At 44.4% G+C, this 22,500-nt stretch overlaps 1 protein-coding gene across 2 annotated transcripts in view; it reads right to left on the reverse strand.

The window, feature by feature from the left end:
* The window catches only part of LOC139762550 (uncharacterized), a 196,210-nt gene that overhangs the window by 51,942 nt on the left and 121,768 nt on the right, over nucleotides 1-22,500 (reverse strand). The window lies entirely within an intron of this gene.

Here is a 22,500-nt window from a genome sequence, read left to right on the forward strand (position 1 = left end):
GAGAGAGAGAGAGAGAGAGAGAGAGAGAGAGAGAGAGAGAGAGAGAGAGAGAGAGAGAGAGAGAGAGAGAGAGAGAGAGAGAGAGAGAGAGAGAGATAGGGGTGAATAGTAAGAAGGCATGAAGTACGGAAAATAGGAAAAAGAGAAAAAAACGTAGGAAGAAAGGTAGGAAGTTTGGGAGGAGAGAAGGAGGGGAGGGAGATAAGTGGGGAGGACGAGAGAAATCAAGTGGGGTGAGGAGATGAGACAAATGCATGGTCAATGAAGTGCATGGAAACGACATACAGCAGGAGGTCATGAAGAATGTATGACTGACAGTAGACGTGTCGTGTAAATCATAAGAATGATAACAGAAAACTGAACGCGCGAAACTAGATGTTAAATTGTAGAAAACATGAAGAGTGAGGAGGAAACTGAGACAAAAAGCAGAGTTGCCATATTTCCTGAGGACGTGGGAATGGATGGGAAGGTCAGAGGTCAGGAGAGGTGGGAAGGGTGAGGGGAGATACATGGTGAAGGGACACCATCAGCCTGAATAACGAGAGATAAACACAAGAAATACAAGACCCGAAAAAAAGTAAACAAAGAAAATATAGGAGACAAGGAAGATGGAAATATTGAAGTGAAAGAAGTAAAGATATAGAAGAGGAACATAAACTAGAGAGAAAGAAGACGGGAAATAAATGTTACAAAGAAAAGAAAGAGTGATTGTAATTCACAAGGAAAAATAATGGAAAGTGGAAGAGGAGGAGAGGGGAAAAGGTTGACTGGTATATACAACGAAGAAGGATAACCATACGGGGACGGACGAGGACAAGATGTGGGAAAACAAAGCAAGAAGAAAAACTGTGAGAGAGGAAATGAGAAAGTGGATACAAATACATTGTCGAGAAGAAAGAGAACGTAGGAGAAGGAAGAACAAGAACAAGAAAGCGAGAAGCGTGATTCAAGTAAGAATAGAAGTTAATATGAATATAAGACATTTTGTAACAAGAAGGTCAGGAAGGAAGGAAGGAAAGGTCATAATATCACTCACTGACCTTCGCCAACATTATAACTTGGAGAGAATGTGTCTCACGTGAGATGAGAGAGAGACATCAGGATCCCCAGACTATAGTTGTGGCAGTCATAACTTTACGTGTTGTTACTCCACGTTAGCTCATAAGACTTACGACACTCTAAGCACTTAAGTTATTATTACCATAGATATATGATACAAGATAATACAGCAGTTTGCCATAGAAGTAAACAGCAAAATATGTCTTTACTTATTTACACTTTGGCCTTTCCTGTTGTACCAATATTGACACAGATTAGCAAGTCGATGAAATATATGAGATAAATTTCGAGCAAGGACGCCATTAATGGGAATTATTCCCAAGAGGTTGTTGTTGGAGAGGCAGTGTGTCAACAGGGGCGACCATGAGTCAGGACAGGGCTGGCCAAGAGGGGAGCTATGGTCTCCTTCATCAGGGCCAAGTGTTGGCCCAGGCGCTCAACCTGAAGGGATATTGTCATATCTTGTGCTCAGGACACACTCAAGAGAGAGAGAGAGAGAGAGAGAGAGAGAGAGAGAGAGAGAGAGAGAGAGAGAGAGAGAGAGAGAGAGAGAGAGAGAGAGAGAGTAAAGCTACACTGTTGTACGCAGGAGATGTGTCCATACCCGGGTCATTAACTCCTATCTCTTATCTCTAATATTCTCTCCCAACTTTCTGTTGTCTCTCACTTTTCTTCTGTTTTCTTCTATTTCCTTTTCCAGTCTGTTACGCTGTTCTCTCTCTCTCTCTCTCTCTCTCTCTCTCTCTCTCTCTCTCTCTCTCTCTCTCTCTCTCTCTCTCTCTCTCTCTCTCTCTCTCTCTCTCCGTCTATTCTTCCTATTTCCATTCTCCTCTTCCCAAATTCCTCTCTTCCTTTCCCTATCTCCCAACGCCCTCCCTCCTCCACCTTGCTATCTTATCTCCCCACTTCTGAACCAATCATGATAGCAACTTGGCTCTAGTGGACCCTGCCAGCCCTGCTCCCTCCACCCGTTTTCCATGCTTCTTCTTTATTCCCCTCTCTTTCTCTCTTTCCTTCCCTACATCTAATTTAGGACCTCTTCCACGTCCTCAGCACCCCACCCAAGGTTCCTTTCCTCCGTCCTCAGCACCCCACCTGAGGTCACTCTCCTCCGTCCTCAGCACCCTACCTGAGGTCACTCTCCTCCGTCCTCAGCATCCTACCTGAGGTTACTCATGCCAGGATAACAGCATGTAGGCAATATCCCCTCTGATAAGGGTGCGGCACAGAAAGTGTTTACAAGTGACTCAAGCTAACATGATAACCATCAGATGAAAACATCATGGATACCATAGCCTCATACGACAGTGACGACATATGAATTAACTACATAATCCTTACCTTCCTTGGCCTGCCTGAGGCCTCGGTAGCCACACAACTCTGCGGTGGTACACCGTACCTCACATCATCCACATAAACAACATACGACAAAATAACTCAAGGTTCTGGCGTCAGCTACACCTAAGGACATATTCCTCGCCTCCAGCACCTACATCAGTACCATGGGGAACCTGGCTCCCTGACTCACCTCACCTTACATAATCCTGCACCACCATGGCCCGCCATCATCTCTATACACAGCCAGAAGAGCGATGTTCCCTCGTCTCTCTTACTCCCAACATCACCACAAAAAAAAGTTAGACGCCTAAGAATGATCTGGCAAAACATGATGACCATCAGAGAAAGATAACATTATAACTATCAGGGAAGACAACATGATAACCATCTGGCAAGATAGCACGATAACCGTTAGGGAAGACAACATGATAATCTTCAAAGGGTTTCTCCCCGGTGTGACTCCAATCTCGACCTCGGCAGTCATGCAGCTAGAAAGTCTCGCCCATTATGATACAAGCCTGACACCCCGGGTGTCATGCAGCCAGGGGGTTCTCCCCAGCATGACGCCAACCATGAAACCGAAAAAGCAAACATGTAGTGAGTTTCTCTCCACAAGTAATGCCTCCATTAACCTCCTCGCCATCGCGCGTGCTAGGCACACCATTACCATTAATCTATTAGATTTCTTCCCCGTCCACGACTAATAGAACCATTATATTTCTGTCGGTAAGTGCCACCAGGACGGAGTAATGCGCCCATTACCTTGCTCCCTCCTCCGGCTACCACAACACTCACCAAATTTAATACATCGATAATTCCCGTCCCACGGTGGATCCAGGAAAACATGGCCACAACTAATGGCACCATTATATATGTGCACTTACTCCTGCTGCATATCTGGCCACAAGTAATGGGCCCCATTAGAGCACTTCCCGGCCTCGACTCCCTCAACAATCTGGGCATCTGAAGTAACACAAAACTTCCCCCAGGTGCTTACCCCAGCATACAGTCTTCCCTAGACCTCCCCAGGTGCTTACCCCAGCACACATGCTCCCCCAGACCTCCCCAGGTGCTTACCCCAGCACACAGGCTTCCCTAGACCTCCCCAGGTGCTTACCCCAGCACACAGGCTTCCCTAGACCTCCCCAGGTGCTTACCCCAGCACACAGGCTCCCCCAGACCTCCCCAGGTGCTTACCCCAGCACACAGGCTTCCCTAGACCTCCCCAGGTGCTTACCCCAGCACACAGGCTCCCCCAGACCTTCCCAGGTGCTTACCCCAGCACACAGGCTTCCCTAGACCTCCCCAGGTGCTTACCCCAGCACACAGGCTCCCCCAGACCTTCCCAGGTGCTTACCCCAGCACACAGGCTTCCCTAGACCTCCCCAGGTGCTTACCCCAGCACACAGGCTCCCCCAGACCCAAATACCTCAGGGTTATGACGGGTGTGGCTCTCCCAACCCCCAGGTGTGATGGTCTCATGAGCTGCTACAGGTGTGGCCCTTCACACCTGCTGCAGGTGTAGCCTAGTTTTTCTCAAGATTATCAGCTTGCCAACTTTCCTTTAAGAACAGACTCTCTCTCTCTCTCTCTCTCTCTCTCTCTCTCTCTCTCTCTCTCTCTCTCTCTCTCTCTCTCTCTCTCTCTCTCTCTCTCTCTCTCTCTCTCTCTCTCTTTCTCTCCAGAATTAAACAGAGCATCAGGTGTCGTCCGGGCTGACGTTGACCACGGCTGGTGGTAGAGGACGGTACCATTACAGGACCTCGTCACCTCCTACCACCAACAGACTGTTCCCGCGCCACGCAAATTACTCATTTTATAAGAACAGAAATGACCATGATGATGGTGTGGCGAGAGGGATGGAAGGGCGGCGGAGAGCTGGAGGCAAGGGCAAGCAAGTAGTGGGAGGCTGGGGACACGGGTAAGCAATGAATGGGAGGTTAGAGACGAAGGTGAGCTAGGATGGGGAGCTTGAGGCTATACAAGGGACGTGGATCTGGGACGAGGTATGCAAGGGAGGGGGGGGGGGGTGCTGGGCGAAGGTATTGAAGGAGCAGTGGCGAATGCACAACGTGTCTGGACCAACCTACTTTTTTTCTTTCACATCTTTCTATATTGAGGTACAACTTCCCCGGGAACCACAGGGGCCTCACCACTGGCAGAGTAAGGCGGCAACCATAATGTGAACACGTGATCATAAATTGGTAATTGGAAGATCATTAACTACTTGATAAATTATTGGATGATAAGTTCGAGTGGAGCGAAGGAGGACTTGATAAAGGAAGGGAGAGTTATAATACAGGATGAACGACGTATAGAAGTGAATAGGAGTAATGAGAGAGAGAGAGAGAGAGAGAGAGAGAGAGAGAGAGAGAGAGAGAGAGAGAGAGAGAGAGAGAGAGAGAGAGAGAGAGAGAGAGAGAGAGAGAGAGAGAGAGAGAGAGAGAGAGAGAGAGAGAGAGTCATAACAAATATACTCTGGAACAACTCATATAGAGACCACAAAGGTCAGATGAGACAGTAGTAGAACACGAGAGGTCAAGACAAATTCTGACGCTTACAGGAAGTAGCTGTAGGTCATGTGGGCACATTAAGGTCATGAGGGGGTCACGGAAGACGGCATAAATTCCAAGGAGTTTAAAGAACAACGTAAATGATGTGGAAAGGTCACGTAATTTCCTGAGAGATCAGTTGAGGTTACGTCAAGGCAGAAAGAATTACGAAAAATGAGGAAAAGGTTATACAAGTCCCTGGTAGGTCGGGAGGTTATACAAGTCCCTGGTAGGTCGGGAGGTTATACAAGTCCCTGGTAGGTCGGGAGGTTATACAAGTCCCTGGTAGGTCGGGAGGTTATACAAGTGCCTGGTAGGTCGGGAGGTTATACAAGTGCCTGGTAGGTCGGGAGGTTATACAAGTGCCTGGTAGATCGGGAGGTTATACAAGTCCCTGGTAGGTCGGGAGGTTATACAAGTCCCTGGTAGGTCGGGAGGTTATACAAGTGCCTGGTAGGTCGGGAGGTTATACAAGTGCCTGGTAGGTCGGGAGGTTATACAAGTCCCTGGTAGGTCGGGAGGTTATACAAGTGCCTGGTAGGTCGGGAGGTTATACAAGTCCCTGGTAGGTCGGGAGGTTATACAAGTGCCTGGTAGGTCGGGAGGTTATACAAGTGCCTGGTAGGTCGGGAGGTTATACAAGTCCCTGGTAGGTCGGGAGGTTATACAAGTCCCTGGTAGGTCGGGAGGTTATACAAGTCCCTGGTAGGTCGGGAGGTTATACAAGTGCCTGGTAGGTCGGGAGGTTATACAAGTCCCTGGTAGGTCGGGAGTGTTCACAGAATATAGGAAGACTCCCAGAAAGTCAGGAAAGCTCACAGGGTGATTGTGGAGATTCATGGAAGGTCACACAGGGGTCACAGATAAAAAATACTACGTTCATGGCAGATGACAAGAGGTCAGGTCAGCTCATGGGAATCTAAACAAGGTCACGACAATTCACAGTGGGAGGCTTACTGCTGGTGGACTAGCGAACATCATCCAACGTAAATAAATGATCAGGTCAAACTCCGGCACCAGCTGTCACACGGTAGGCAACACGGCTGGTTCTGTACGACGGTGACTGTGTTGGTGGGGGAGAGGGTGTTGGGGGAGGTGATGGGGAGGATATGGCGAGAGTGTGATGGAGACATGGGAGTAGTGGGTGCAGCAGTAAGAAAGTCTGCACACAGGTAATGGAGGAAGAAAAAATTACACTACCTACCAACCTACCTACCTACCTACCTGCCTACCTGCCTGCCTACCTACCTATCTACCTACCAACCTACCTACCTACCTACCTACCTACCTACCTACCTATCTACCTACCAACCTACCTACCTACCTGCCTATCTACCTACCTACCTACCTATCTACCTACCAACCTACCTACCTACCTACCTATCTACCTACCAACCTACCTACCTACCTACCTGCCTACCTACCTACCTATCTACCTACCAACCTACCTACCTACCTACCTATCTACCTACCAACCTACCTACCTACCTACCTATCTACCTACCTACCTACCTATCTACCTACCAACCTACCTACCTACCTACCTATCTACCTACCAACCTACCTACCTATCTACCTACCAACCTACCTACCTATCTACCTACCTGCCTACCTACCTACCTACCTACCTTCCTACCTACCCACCTACCTAACTACTTACCTTCCTGACTACCTACCTACCTACGTAGCTGCCTTCCTACCTACCTACCTACCTACCTACCTACCTACCTACTTACCTACCTGCCTACCTCCTACCTAGCTGCCTTCCCACAAAGTCTTTGCATCAATCTTATAAAGAGATGAAACCGCTTACCCTCCTCCTCCTCCTCACAAGTAATTCCTCTTCTCTCCTGTACGTGATGTATGAGACTGTTGTGCTGGTATGAGGGAATACACATTGCGTCACTATCATGAATTAGATGTATTACCAGCATGAAGTGGAGGATCTTCCCAGTATCCCTGTATAAGGTAAGTAGCATAATATGTCGTCTTTATAAAGTGAAAACAGTCTCTTTGCCCTCCCTGTAAGTGGCTAGCCCCATATTACCCTCACAAAGTGGCCCCTGTACGGTTGATGAGAGGGCTGCTCACCCATATACAGAGGAAAACAATCTCTGTATCCTCATTATGATGAGGAAAAAATCATATATTTCCTTTATATTGAAGCATCATTCGCAAAGGGAACGATAGATTCCATCTCCCTTGGTGAGGCAACATTCCCTGCTCCAACACTGTATAATGGGTCACTTTCCCTGTATCATGTTCATACAGTAGCCATCCCCCGCTTACTATCTACACAAGAGAGAGGAGAACCTCCTCCATCACGCTATACAATATCTTCCCTGACATATGTACTTTCTCGTACTCCTTCTTTATGATAGGCACTTCCTTGTATTCGTTGAATGGCTCCAGTAGAGTACAGGAAATCCTATACCTTCTCTGTACCGGAAATACAGACTAGAATATACAAATAATTCATACACACGACATATATACATACATATATACATATAAAATACTTCCTTATACATAATGTGCATTGCTAAGATGTCAAATTTACATACAACGCTACCCCAAGCGAACCTTGAATGATCTAACCCCCGAACTATAAGATGTACACATACATACATACATACATACATACATACATACATACATACATACATACATACATACATACGTAAAGGAGACAAAGCTGACACACTCAGAACTGAAATACACGCCTGAAACATACACAAATATGCATTCATTGTAGAGGATATATACACTTATATACGCGGTAGATATGCACACGCAGACATACAGGCACTAGAAATACACTAACAGTCATGTAAGCATTAAACATAAACTTACAGACAAGATCAAATTCAAAATATATGTATGGTGGCAAGTAAATACATATACGATGTCAGGTAAATACTTGTGCGATTGAAGGTAAATAAAGGTAAAAGTTCCTCCACAAAACATATGTATTTCCCTGAGAAATATGCATATGTGTACATGTACATACGCATAAACATATACAGGCAGGAGCAAGGACGAGATTACTTCGATAATGGAAGAATATCTTGTGGAAGACGCCTGTTAGGGAGACTCATCGAAATAGAATGAGGTCACGAATGGCGTGCCGTAGGGATCTGTTCTGGGACCATTGCTCTTCTTAATCTACGTAACTTGTCAAAAAGATTGTACTCCTACCTGAACATGTCTGCTGATGATGCTAAGGTCATGAAGGAAGTGAGAGCGATGAGATTTGCATCAACTCACCCAGACGACACGAAAGTTGGTCTGATACATGGTTGATGGAATTCAATCCGAGTAAATATAAGGAAATGACAGCGTGAGACATGGGATCAGTAGGCTCGAGTATCATCTAGCAGAAAATAAGCTTCAGGAACCTGTATGTGATAGGGACTTGAGAGTCGACATCGTGCCTAACCTGTCGACAGAGTTCCACATTAGGAGAATAGCAAAGGACACCAACTGCTGGTAAACATTAAAGCAGCATTCAAGTACATGGAGAAGGAAATATTCAGCAATCTATTCACATCCTCTACTGGGCCAAAATTAGAATATACTTAAAGAAGCGCAGAGCTAACACAAAAGGTCCAAAGGGGAACTACAAAGATGATGCCAGAAATGAGAGATAGGAAACTAAATCTGCCCACCATGAGAGAGTGAGTGGAGGCCTGATTACAACATTTCAGATTTCAAACCAGCTCGATAACGTTTTGCGAATATCTCTTAAAGATGTGGGTATAAAACAACCAGAAGCCATAACTTGAAATTGGTGAAGACATTTGTTAGAAAGGAAATAAAGAAACTCTTGTTTGATTATGTACAAGAATGTTGGATGGATGTGATAAACTGTTGTGAGATAATGCATGTGGACATCATGCAGAAGATTAAGAAATTGTATGATAGTAGGGCAAGTTCAAGAGACAAGACCCAACAAGTGCAGAGCTCCCTCCCCGTGCAGTAATATAGGGAATAACAAACATAACCTGACGAATAAATCTACGTTGAGAGCCGACATCTACACGTACTATGCACACATGACGACACCCAGTGCAAGGGTACGCTTTAGGGTGTCGGACGGCCCAGATGGAAGGGTGTCGGACGGCCCAGATGGAAGGGGTGTCGGACGGCCCAGATGGGAGGGGTGTCGGACGGCCCAGATGGAAGGAGTGTTGAAAGGACCAGACAGACACGAATGAGAAGGACAAGGTGGAAGGGGTCTCTGACGGACTGGACAGGACCTTTAACTCTTTCCTCTCTCTCTCTCTCTCTCTCTCTCTCTCTCTCTCTCTCTCTCTCTCTCTCTCTCTCTCTCTCTCTCTCTCGTTCCTCTTGCTCAGCTCTCACTCTTTCTTCTACCTCATCTTATTTTCTCCTCCCCTTCTTTTCCTTACTACCTCTTTTCCTCGTCCACTCTCCTCACCATGTGTACGGCCTTGGACATTGATCACTGGGAGCATCAGCTGCTGCGACGGGATAGGAAAACAGAGAGAGAGAGAGAGAGAGAGAGAGAGAGAGAGAGAGAGAGAGAGAGAGAGAGAGAGAGAGAGAGAGAGAGAGAGAGAGAGAGAGAGAGAGAGAGAGAGAGAGAGAGAGAGAGAGAGAGAGAGAGAGAGAGAGAGAGAGATGTGTATAATAGAGGAACTAACAAAAGTTGATATTTTAAGATTCACGTTTTATCTGAGAGGATTTTCCGAGTGAAGGAACTTGAAAGAGACGTCAGCAGCATCTGTTGCACCAGTCCATCATACTATGCTTGTTTACACTAACTTGCGAACCAACATTGTACACACACACACACACACACACACACACACACACACACACACACACACACACACACACACACACACATATATATATATATATATATATATATATATATATATATATATATATATATATATATATATATATATATATATATATATTTTTTTTTTTTTTTTTTGCCGCTGTCTCCCGCGTTTGCGAGGTAGCGCAAGGAAACAGACGAAAGAAATGGCCCAACCCACCCCCATACACATGTATATACATACACGTCCACACACGCAAATATACATACCTACACAGCTTTCCATGGTTTAACCCCAGACGCCTCACATGCCCTGATTCAATCCACTGACAGCACGTCAACCCGGTATACCACATCGATCCAATTCACTCTATTCCTTGCCCTCCTTTCACCCTCCTGCATGTTCAGGACCCGATCACACAAAATCTTTTTCACTCCATCTTTCCACCTCCAATTTGGTCTCCCACTTCTCCTCGTTCCCTCCACCTCCGACACATATATCCTCTTGGTCAATCTTTCCTCACTCATTCTCTCCATGAGCCCAAACCATTTCAAAACACCCTCTTCTGCTCTCTCAACCACGCTCTTTTTATTTCCACACATCTCTCTTACCCTTACGTTACTTACTCGATCAAACCACCTCACACCACACATTGTCCTCAAACATCTCATTTCCAGCACATCCACCCTCCTGCGCACAACTCTATCCATAGCCCACGCCTCGCAACCATACAACATTGTTGGAACCACTATTCCTTCAAACATACCCATTTTTGCTTTCCGAGATAATGTTCTCGACTTCCACACATTCTTCAAGGCTCCCAGGATTTTCGCCCCCTCCCCCACCCTATGATCCACTTCCGCTTCCATGGTTCCATCCGCTGCCAGATCCACTCCCAGATATCTAAAACACTTTACTTCCTCCAGTTTTTCTCCATTCAAACTTACCTCCCAATTGACTTGACCCTCAACCCTACTGTACCTAATAACCTTGCTCTTATTCACATTTACTCTTAACTTTCTTCTTTCACACATTTTACAAAACTCAGTTACCAGCTTCTGCAGTTTCTCACATGAATCAGCCACCAGCGCTGTATCATCAGCGAACACCAACTGACTCACTTCCCAAGCTCTCTCATCCACAACAGACTTCATACTTGCACCTCTTTCCAAAACTCTTGCATTCACCTCCCTAACAACCCCATCCATAAACAAATTAAACAACCATGGAGACATCACACACCCCTGCCGCAAACCTACATTCACTGAGAACCAATCACTTTCCTCTTCCTACACGTACACAAGCCTTACATATATATATATATATATATATATATATATATATATATATATATATATATATATATATATATATATGTTGGAGAGGATCACAATTTTGCGCGTGATCAAGATATTCCTACGAGTCCACGGGGAAAATGAAACACAATAAGTTCCCAAGTGTGATAATCACATCATCAGGGGAGACACAAGAGAGAAATATGTCAGTTGATATACATCGATGAGACGAAGCTAGGACGCCATTTGGTAAACATTTGATTGTCCAAAATATACGTATGTTTTGGACATCAAGATAGATTTCACGGTAATGAGTCAGGAAACATGGATTACTAGGCAGAATTATGCAGTTATTCTGACCTCAGAAGAATACCATCACTGTTGACCAGGTTCAAAGGTCAGGCATAAGAGCCACACATAGAAGGTCACCAGCGGAACCCTCGCTAACTTTATAGAAAGACACAATTGGGTTGCACTTGCTGTAAAAGTTAGAAGGGAAGGGGACGTGACTCACGTATAGATGTATGGTTGGGAGGTGCTACCATAGCAGACTACTATATATATATATACATATATATATAAATATATATATATATATATATATATATATATATATATATATATATATATATATATATATATATATATATATATATATATATATATATATATATATATATATATTCCCTGGGGATAGGGGAGAAAGAATACTTCCCACGTATTCCCTGCGTGTCGTAGAAGACGACTAAAAGGGAAGGGAGCGGGGGGCTGGAAATCCTCCCCTCTCGTTTTTTTTTAATTTTCCAAAAGAAGGAACAGAGAATTGGGTCAGGTGAGGGTATTCCCTCAAAGGCCCAGTCCTCTGTTCTTAACGCTACCTCGCTAATGCGGGAAATGGCGAATAGTTTGAAAGAAAGAAATATATATATATATAAATATATATATATATATATATATATATATATATATGTATATATATATATATATATATATATATATATATATATATATATATATATATATATATATCTATATGTATATTTGAGAGAGAGAGAGAGAGAGAGAGAGAGAGAGAGAGAGAGAGAGAGAGAGAGAGAGAGAGAGAGAGAGAGAGAGAGAGAGAGAGGGGGGGGGGGGGGGACTATCTTTTCCCGTGTGAAGGAACGGTGGCGGTGTTGCTACAGCGACCCAGGGACCCCACACCAGCACGTGCCTATAAACTTCACTGTTATTCTAACGCCAGAGACCCGTCCCCTCCAGCGTGAGGTCACAGCCCCTCTCCCAGCGCCTCTCCCTCACTCTCACTCACTCTCCTTCCCCTGCCTGCTCTCACCCTTCCCTCTCACAAACATCTCTCCCCTACTACACGCACGGACCAGAAGCCGTAAACGAGTTTCCTTGTCTATAATGGTCCAGTGTAAGTTACCAGTGTCCTACTGGGTCAGGTGGTGCTGGGGAGGGTGGAGTGCTGGGGAGGGTGGAGTGTTTGGGAAGGTGGAGTATTAGGGATGGTGGAGTGTTGTGGATAGTGTAGTGGTGGGGAGGGTGGAGTGTTGGGGAAGGTGGAGTATTGGAGGGGGTGGAGTATTGGAGAGGATGGAGAGTTGGGGATGGTGTAGTGTTGAAGATGACTGAGTGTAGAGGGTGGATGGAGCGATGGATGTTTTCCATTGTGCACTAGAACACTTCTATATCAAGACGAGCCTCTCTATATCAAGACGAGCCTCTCTACATCAAGACGAGCCTCTCTATATCAAGACGAGCCTCTCTATATCTCCTGTTATACATCATCAGTATATTCTTCAAGACGTGTTCCCTCGCTCGCTCTCCACCCGAGGCATCACTTCAGCCGCTGACGTTCCGTCATTTATCCATCTGTCGTTGGTGCCAAAACTCGAACTTCCATATTCATGAGTCACCAGGAGCTTGCCATGCAGGTCACGGCCCGACACAAACATGGCTTAATAACCCTGATTAATGACCCAAATTATGAGCCTATAATTCAATTTCTACCAAAGTGTACCGTATGAAAATCTCTTTTTTCCTGCATAAGATTATGGAAATATAATGTGATGTGTACCGCACATGGCGAAACTCCATGGGTATATTATTTTCTCATACTACGAATTTGGACTTCTACATATAACAAACTTTCTACTCGAAACATTCAGTTAAAAAAGACATAGAAAATCATTTGTCACTGTCCCCCGACACATTCTTCACAAAAGTAACAAGAAACACTTCAACTTTATAGTTGGACACAAAGTAAGACTCATCCACAAAGGCTTCACCTCTAAAACTCTCAAGTTCTACAATGAAGTCGAACTGGAAGCGGCATTCTCTACACCCGTCTTTAGTCTCCTCTTGCACAACTTTCCTGCATCCCCTGCACAACCCTCCTCCACCCCCTGCACAACCCTCCTCCACCCCCTGCACAACCCTCCTCCACCCCCTGCACAACCCTCCTCCACCCTCTGCACAACCCTCCTCCACCCCCTGCACAACCCTCCTCCACCCCCTGCACAACCCTCCTCCACCCTCTGCACAACCCTCCTCCACCCCATGCACAACCCTCCTCCACCCCCTGCACAATCCTCCTCCACCCCCTTCAAAACACAGAGTGAAAGTCCTCTCATAAGCAGACGTCTTTACAATCACATCACAACACTTTGACATACATTACTCACCATGGCTGTTAGAACAATGGTTTGACATACATTACTCACCATGCTGTTAGAACAATGGTTTGATCAATACAGAATATTTTCGTCGCCAGGTATACACCCACCCTCACATATACCCACCCAACATAACCCACAACAAATATAAATCCAACTTTCAACCTCTCGTAACAGAACGGTCAACCACTCCAACTCAACAAAACTCCAGCTACACAGGGTACCACATACGACACAGGCATGACACAAGGTACCACATACGACACAGGCATGACACAAGGTACCACATACGACACACGCATGACACAGGGTACCACATACGACACACACATGACACAGGGGTTCACATATGACATACGCATGACACAGGGTCCCGCATACGACACACACATGACACAGGGGTTCACATATGACACACGCATGACACAGGGGATCACATATAACACACGCATGTCACAGGGATCACATACGACACACGTATGACACTGGGGATCAAATTCGACATAAACATGTCACGAGCATTCACATACGACAAACACACAACGCTGGCGTTAACTATGGACAAGAAAATATTTCTTTCAATGTCTTGAACATTTGTTGCGACGTCATATCTTTACCTGCCTGCCTGGTTATCCGCCACAACAAAAGAAAAATCTAAACTACTAATAAGAAAGCACTTAGATAAATGACCAGATTACCTACAGCAGCAACGACCATTGAACACTTCATGGTGAAGCAAGGACACCTTTATCATAATCGAATCCCCACCCACAAACATACTTAACATTTTCTTTTTCATAAGACTACCTTCCCATCCAAACTATCATCCCACCCAAACTACCATCTCACCCAAACTGCCATCCCATCCAAACTACCATCCCACCAAAAGTATCATCCCACCCAAACTACCATCCCACCCAAACTACCATCCCACCCAAACTACTTTCCAACCCAAACTACCATCCCACCCAAACTAACTTCCCTCCCAAACTTCATAATAACTAACCACCAATCATAAGGAAAAAATAAATGCCCAACCAGTCCTTATACATCGGCAGCCTGTATTTGCACGTTGCCGCTACTCCAACATGCGCAACATTGACACGTTGCCGCTACTCCAACATGCGCAACATTGACAAAAAATAAATCACACTGTTTAGCCTTGACCAACAGTAAACGACCACCTCCCCCTCCCTCCCTCCTCCACCCAAATCTTAAGCTTAAATCCATCATACACCCACCCGAAACTGCACTTCCCAGACATGCATAAGTTATACCTTCTCGTCTGAGTTCTGGACACGGTCCATCTCTCCAACATATCATAAGACCGATCATGCTCAAGATTCAACATCCATAATGAAGAAACTGAACACTTCTCCCTCAGTTGTTCTGGACTCACTACACAACAGAACATGACAAACATGAATCACTTCACTTCTTGACCTGTGGTTCAGACGGTGGACGTAGGTAGCCTGCCGGGCGCCATGGGTGTTATGAAAGTGTTCTTGTTGTAGGAAGGTAAGGTGTCTGTGTGTGTGTGTGTGTGTGTGTGTGTGTGTGTGTGTATGTGTGTGTGTGTGTGTTGCCCCCACTACATACACAGTTCATCCTTCTCTATCCGGTAAACGAGATGCGATCTATCCTGATACGTGTAACGAGAGCAATGTAGTCGAGTCCTAATTAATCCTCTCACGTTAGTCTTCGTTAACCCTCCGACATAGCGAGGCATCTGTTCGTTAACCATGCAGCAAGACAGTGTCCGGAAGCTGCCTTTATAAGGTCTGTTACTAAACGTAGTCCTGGTCATTACCTCACTAAGATACGGTAAGAAAACGGGAAGTATATCTTTCATGTACATACCCTCTGCCCCAAACGTGGGTCCCGTAGCGCCAAACGCTACATATTTATATCATTCGTAGGTGACTTATTCTAATCCTGCGTGACAGAGCGTTACAAGCATCGCCCACAACATTACACAGCTAGTCACACGTCAGTTGCCCGCTGCATCAGTCATAACACAGTTATAACTGACCACAAACGCTGACTATCTCCACGACAATAAGTCCTTGTTTATATGCCACTGCCTGACGCCCAGTACTGAACTAGGCCTCTCTCTCTCTCTCTCTCTCTCTCTCTCTCTCTCTCTCTCTCTCTCTCTCTCTCTCTCTCTCTCTCTCTCTCTCTCTCTCTCTCTCTAGGTAAGTAGTGGGTGGTGGGGAGCCATGGAAGAGGTAGGTATATTGCCAGTACTACCCGCCTGGGTACTGGGACGGTTAGTGGTAAAGTGAACGAACTCTGCGGTAGCTCTCAAGTTCCCATCCTGGCTCAGGTTGATCTCTACTTTTTGTCACGCATACACGTGGGTTGTTGGCGTTCAGCTTACAAGTAAAAACTCTTTCCAACGTACACAAAACATTGACATGTAACTCACAACACTTTATTCTTAACTCCAAATCTCCCTGAGGTGAGCGTTACTCGTTACCATCTCCTAATGGCAAAATCTCGTGTTAGTTATTAGCAGGCAGGTATGTTCCCCCCCTCTCTCTCTCTCTCTCTCTCTCTCTCTCTCTCTCTCTCTCTCTCTCTCTCTCTCTCTCTCTCTCTCTCTCTCTCTCTCTCTCTCTCTCTCTCTCTCTCTCTCTCTGGTGCTCATTAATCTCTGCTTGCTTCACCGAATGAGTTAGGAGGGGAGTGAGTTGAGGGATGGGAGGGAGGGGGACTTGCAGCAGGGAGGGGATATGTGTGGTGTCTTAGGAAAGGACCAGCAGAGACAGGAGGACCCAGCTGTCTGCTACCAGAGGACTGGAAAAAAATTCCAGAGGAGTGCTGGAGCCTGGAGGGGCCAGGGGCAACCAGTGTGGCTGGCAGGTGTAGAAAAACAACTTCATGTAACAGAAGAGTGAAGCGATAACAGGATGGTGAAGGTACAACAGGAGGTGTGGAGGGGTAACAGGAGTGTGGAGGGGTAACAGGAGAGTGGAGGGACAACAGGAGGGTGAAGGGGCAACAGGAGGGTGGAGGGGTAACAGTAGGGGTGGAAGGGTAACAGCGCCGTGGTAGAGTGTGACGTATTGGTGCAGGTCTTGTCAGTATTGTAAGGTTACATGATCTGTCTAGAATAAAGCTGACGAGGCACATGTGTCATACACAAATGGTTGGAGAGGGAACGGCTGGGTGAGGGAGAGGTCTGGAGTCGTAGTTGTTCCCGTGTGAGCAGGTCCCCAGATGACTGTGTTGAAGGCATTATGGGAGGACTGGGGAGGAAAAGGAGAAATCAGGGAGAGGGAAAGAGGGGTGAAGAGAGAGACGATTTGTCTACCTACGAGGGGAGAGGAGGAGCTGAGTAGGGTGATGGGAGTAGGTCTCTCACCTCCGCTGGCACGACCGAAAAAGCCGTACACTTTCCTGTGTGGAGGCCGGACCCAGTCTTCAGGGTTATCAGAGACACAGGTAAAGTTTTGCTAACTCTCTCCTCGAGGGGTAATGAAAAGTCCTCAGAGCTGATGAGGTAGTGATGAGCTCTGGTGATGATGAGGTTAGTTCATGATGAGGTCAAGTAGTTAAGACGTCAGGTCGTGATGAGGTCAGATGATAATAAGGTCAGGTTGTGATGAGGTTAGGTCGTTTTATGAGGTCATCTGGTGATGAGGTCAGGTGTTGGTGAAGTCAAGTCGTTATTGAATAATGGGAAAGAATACCGAGGTCAACGAGCTCGTTTGATTGTTTGCTTTGTCCGCCCAGCTCACCCCTGCCGGGTCGTCAGATATCTTGCTCCTGTGTCCTGACTTTTTACAAATATTCCTCAGTTAGCTTGCTACATGATAAGTCACGTGCATTTAATCTATCTGTCTGTCTGTCTGTCTGTCTCTCTCTCTCTCTCTCTCTCTCTCTCTCTCTCTCTCTCTCTCTCTCTCTCTCTCTCTCTCTCTCTCTCTCTCTCTCTCTCTCTCTCTCTCTCTCTCTCCCTGGGGATAGGGGAGAAAGAATACTTCCCACATATTCCCTGCGTGTCGTAGAAGGCGACTAAAAGGGAAGGGAGCGGGGGGCTGGAAATCCTCCCCTCTCGTTTTTAGTTTCCCTAAAGAAGGAACAGAGGAAGGGGTCAAGTGAAGATATTCCCTCAAAGGTTAAGTCCTCAGTTCTTAACGCTACCTCGCTATCGCGGGAAATGGCGAATAGTATAAGAAATATATATTCTCTTTCTTTCAAACTATTCGCCATTTCCCGCGTTAGCATGGTAGCGTTAAGAACAGAGGACTGGGCCTCTGAGGGAATATCCTCACCTGGCCCCCTTCTCTGTTCCTTCTTTTGGAATATTGAAAAAAAAATAAGAGGGGATATATATATATATATATATATATATATATATATATATATATATATATATATATATATATATATATATATATATATATATACATATATATATATATATATATATATATATATATATATATATATATATATATATATATATATATATATATATATATATATATATATATATATATATATATATATATATATATATATATATATATATATATATATATATATATATATATATATATATATATATATATATATATATATATATATATATATATATCCTTCTGTTCTCAATGTTTCTTCATTTCTTATTCAAACTAGTTTATTAGTTGATTTTATACCAGCTGACCTGGAGGAGGCTACACCAGTATCATGCAGTATTTATCATTGTACTGTATTGGGTCATCATTGTGTTTGGTCAATGGTGTACAACTATTCTTCTATAAATCTAGAGAACCAAAATTTACCGATGCGGTTGACAATGCGTCCATGTAATCCTGCACTGAACATCTTCTCATTATAGATGTTACCACGTACATACATGTAAGTATCATTTTCGCTCGATATGAACAAATTCCGTTCACGATGTGAACAAGTTACATTTACAAGATGAACAGATTCCGTTCAATTCTCGTTCTTCCCTTGCAAAAAAACTTTTTCTTTTCATGTAATCAACTCATTAAGTAAATTCTACTTTTCCTCCTTCAGAACAACAAAATTGCTGCCACGTCCAATAACAGATATCAAGTCGCCGTCATCAAGTGTTGTCCTGCAGCAACACAATACAACACCTCGTGATTAACAATACATCATTTACATCTGGCTGAATTTTGTGTTGAGTGACATTGATTCCTTTTCACCTGTGACTAGACCAAGGATTATTACCGAAACATTATATTCTGGAATTATTGAGTAAATATAGAGTTTTGTCCAGAGGAAACACACACACACACACACACACACACACACACACACACACACACACACACACCATCTAAAGCTGATGGTCATGATGACGTCACCACACGTGCAGAAGACGTGTACAGACGCACCTGAGAGGCTACTGTGCATGTTCTTCAAGATGACGGTGGAGAAAGGTAAAGTACCAGAGTGGTAGAATGTGAAAGTCATAACTGTCTGTAAGACATTGGACAAGATAATCAAAGAGCAGTTGCATGACGTCTTGCAAGAGAAAAACTATCCAAGGGAGAGAACATGGAATTCAGGGAAAGGTTGTATGTAGCAAACCTCTTCCATGAGACAGTGAGTTACGTCATCATAAAGAAGATTGTGTAGCTGGGATGCTAGAGGGTAGGTGACACTGGACCACACAGGAGGTTTGTGATGAGGGTTACTCTTCAGGCAGGAGTAAAAGAACGATACATTGGTGGACAGAGGATGACCTTACTGGACGGGACCAAAGATCATTATATACAGGGATCATCAGCGGCGTGCAGCAAGGTCGCTCCTGGAACCGTTGCTCTTCTTGATCTAAGCAAATGACTTCCTGGAAGGACTGGACTGATGCCTGAATATGCTTGTGGATGATGCCAAAGCTATGAAGAAAGTAAAGAGTAAAGAGGATTGCATCAACTTACAAGGGGACCTTGACAAACTATAAAGTTGACCTGATAAATGATTGATGAAGTCAGAGTAAATTCACAGTAATAAGGGTGGGCATAGCGAAAGAAATTTTTTCTAGCAGGAATAAACTGGAGGAATCTGTGTAGGAATAGGACTTGGAAGTCGAGCATTTGATTTAACCTATCCTTATAATGGAGACAACATGTGTGCTGGGATTTACTAGACTAGTAATCAAGTACACAGATAAGGAAGTTTTAAGCATACTGTTCACATCGTCAGTCTACCAAAACTGGAGTATGATCTTCAGGTGTTGTCGTCTCGATTAATGAACAAAGAAATCATAACTCCCACGTAAAACACACAAGGAGGCTAACAAAATGGTATTAGGATGAAGAGAGATGATCTGAAGTGAGACGATAGAAATTATGAATTTGTATACAACGAATGAGAAAAGAGTAAGGCGTAACGTGATATCACAAGCTTTAGATTCTTAAGTTATTTTGATGACAGCAACAGCGAAAACTTCTACGAAAGTTTGATACGTAGAACAAACAGAAGAAATAACATGAAACTGAGCGAGGAATGTGTTAAAAATAACATGAAACTGAGCGAGGAATGTGTTAAAAATAACATGAAACTGAGCGAGGAATGTGTTAAAAATAACATGAAACTGAGCGAGGAATGTGTTAAAAATAACATGAAACTGAGCGAGGAATGTGTTAAAAAAATGTAAAGTAGTTTTTACAGTGTGAACACTGGATGAACAGAGTAAACTGATCGAGAATATATTGTAAATGTGGACAACACACACAAGTCAACAAACTGAAGTATAATAGAAAAACATCAAGAGACGGTGGCCCCATGGGTGAAGAGCTGCCTCCCTGTACAATACAGAACAGTGATTACAGGTTAACTTCACATGTCACCCCAGACAACAAGCACAACTTACACAGGAAAAAGAAAGCAAAAATGTTTAATGTAGGCGGACAGGCCAGCACCACTGGAAGCATTGCCAGTAAATCTCTGTAAATGGACGGCTGTACAGGAAGGTTTCTATAATCATCTATGATTCTTTTTTCTGATTCGTTGCCTTACTGATGGCGGAGGGAACCCCAACACCTGTGCACCATCACTTGCTAGTTTTGAGCTAAATGAAAGTTATCACTTTACACACACACACACCACACATACACCACACACACACACACACACACACACACACACACACACACACACACACACACACACACACACCACACATGCACACCACACACACACACACACACACACACACACACACACACCACACATACACCACACACACACACACACACACACACACCACACATACACACACCACACATGCACACCACACATACACACACACACACACACACACACACACACACACACACACACACACACACACAACACACATACACACACACACACACACACACACACACACACACCACACGTACACACACACACACACACACACGCACACACACACACACACACACACACACACACACACAACACACACATACACACACCACACATACACACCACACACACACACACCCATTCCCGTCGCCACATCGCCACACATGAAATGGCACCCCCCTTCCCCCGCATGTGCGCGAGGTAGCGATAGGAAAAGACAACGAAGGGCACATTCGTTTACACAGTCTCTAGCTGTCATGTATAATGCACCGAAACCACAGCTCCCTTTCCACAACCAGGCCCCACAAAACCTTCCATGGTCCACAGCAGACGCCTCACATGCCCTGGTTCAATCCATTGACAGCACGTCGACCCCGGTACACCACATCGTTCCAATTCACTCCAATTAATCTCGACAGCATATTCACGATTATCTCTCTTATATTCTGTTTGTAATTCTCTTATCACCGTTCATTGGTCAATTTTCAAACACAGTTTCACCAAAATTAATAATTTTACTTCAATGTTTCACCTTTAAAAACGCGTCTTCAGTAATACGCAGTTATATCAATACTCCACACTAAATACCCTACCATCAGAAGGTATAGTTACTACATGTTCGTCACAATCCGTATGATGACGATGGTGATGATGATGCTGATGATGATGATGATGATCATCATCATCATCAACTCATTTGTACAAGGTTCTACACTTCAGGGTTTGAGGGAATAGACTGACCAGACGGCCGTATGTAAGGCAACTGGTCGTTGGGTTAGGTACATAGATATGTAGGTACAGAGATGATTGGGTACATAGATATGTAGGTACAGAGATAATTGGGTACATAGATAGCTAGGTACAAAGATAATCAGGTACATAGGTAGGTACAGAGGCAGTGTACTTTCGTTACTTATGTTTAATATCTTTGTGCATGTAATGAATTATGTTGTCCCTTCGTTTGATATATTCGCTAAAGTCATCAATCAAGTTATATTCATCATTTCATCTATATTCTATTTCCTATTTGAATATTTATATTTTAATTCATAGTAAATTTGTGAGGTTTAAACTTTCTAAGGTTTGTGGTGAGAGTCGCTGTCTGTAGACGTTCTCTTTTTCTGATCTCTCCCATCATGTGGCTACTTAGCCTCCCCTGTAAGTCTCTCATTCATCTCTCATAAGACCTCCTTCCGTCAACCCACACACATAACTCATGCTTCTTGTTGCTATTTCTCTGTAAAATGTATCTCTGTCTCTATATCTCCTTCCTATCAATAACGTATTTTTAAGTTATCTCTAAGGCACTGTCCTCATCTCTCATCATCGAAATACTTCATATCTTACTATCTCTCCCTGATGATATTCTACGCTCTCTGCCTGCATGCTTGTCCTGTGTGTGTGTGTG

The sequence above is a fragment of the Panulirus ornatus genome, chromosome 43 (genome assembly GCF_036320965.1).
Source record: "Panulirus ornatus isolate Po-2019 chromosome 43, ASM3632096v1, whole genome shotgun sequence".
Lineage (NCBI taxonomy): Eukaryota > Metazoa > Arthropoda > Malacostraca > Decapoda > Palinuridae > Panulirus > Panulirus ornatus.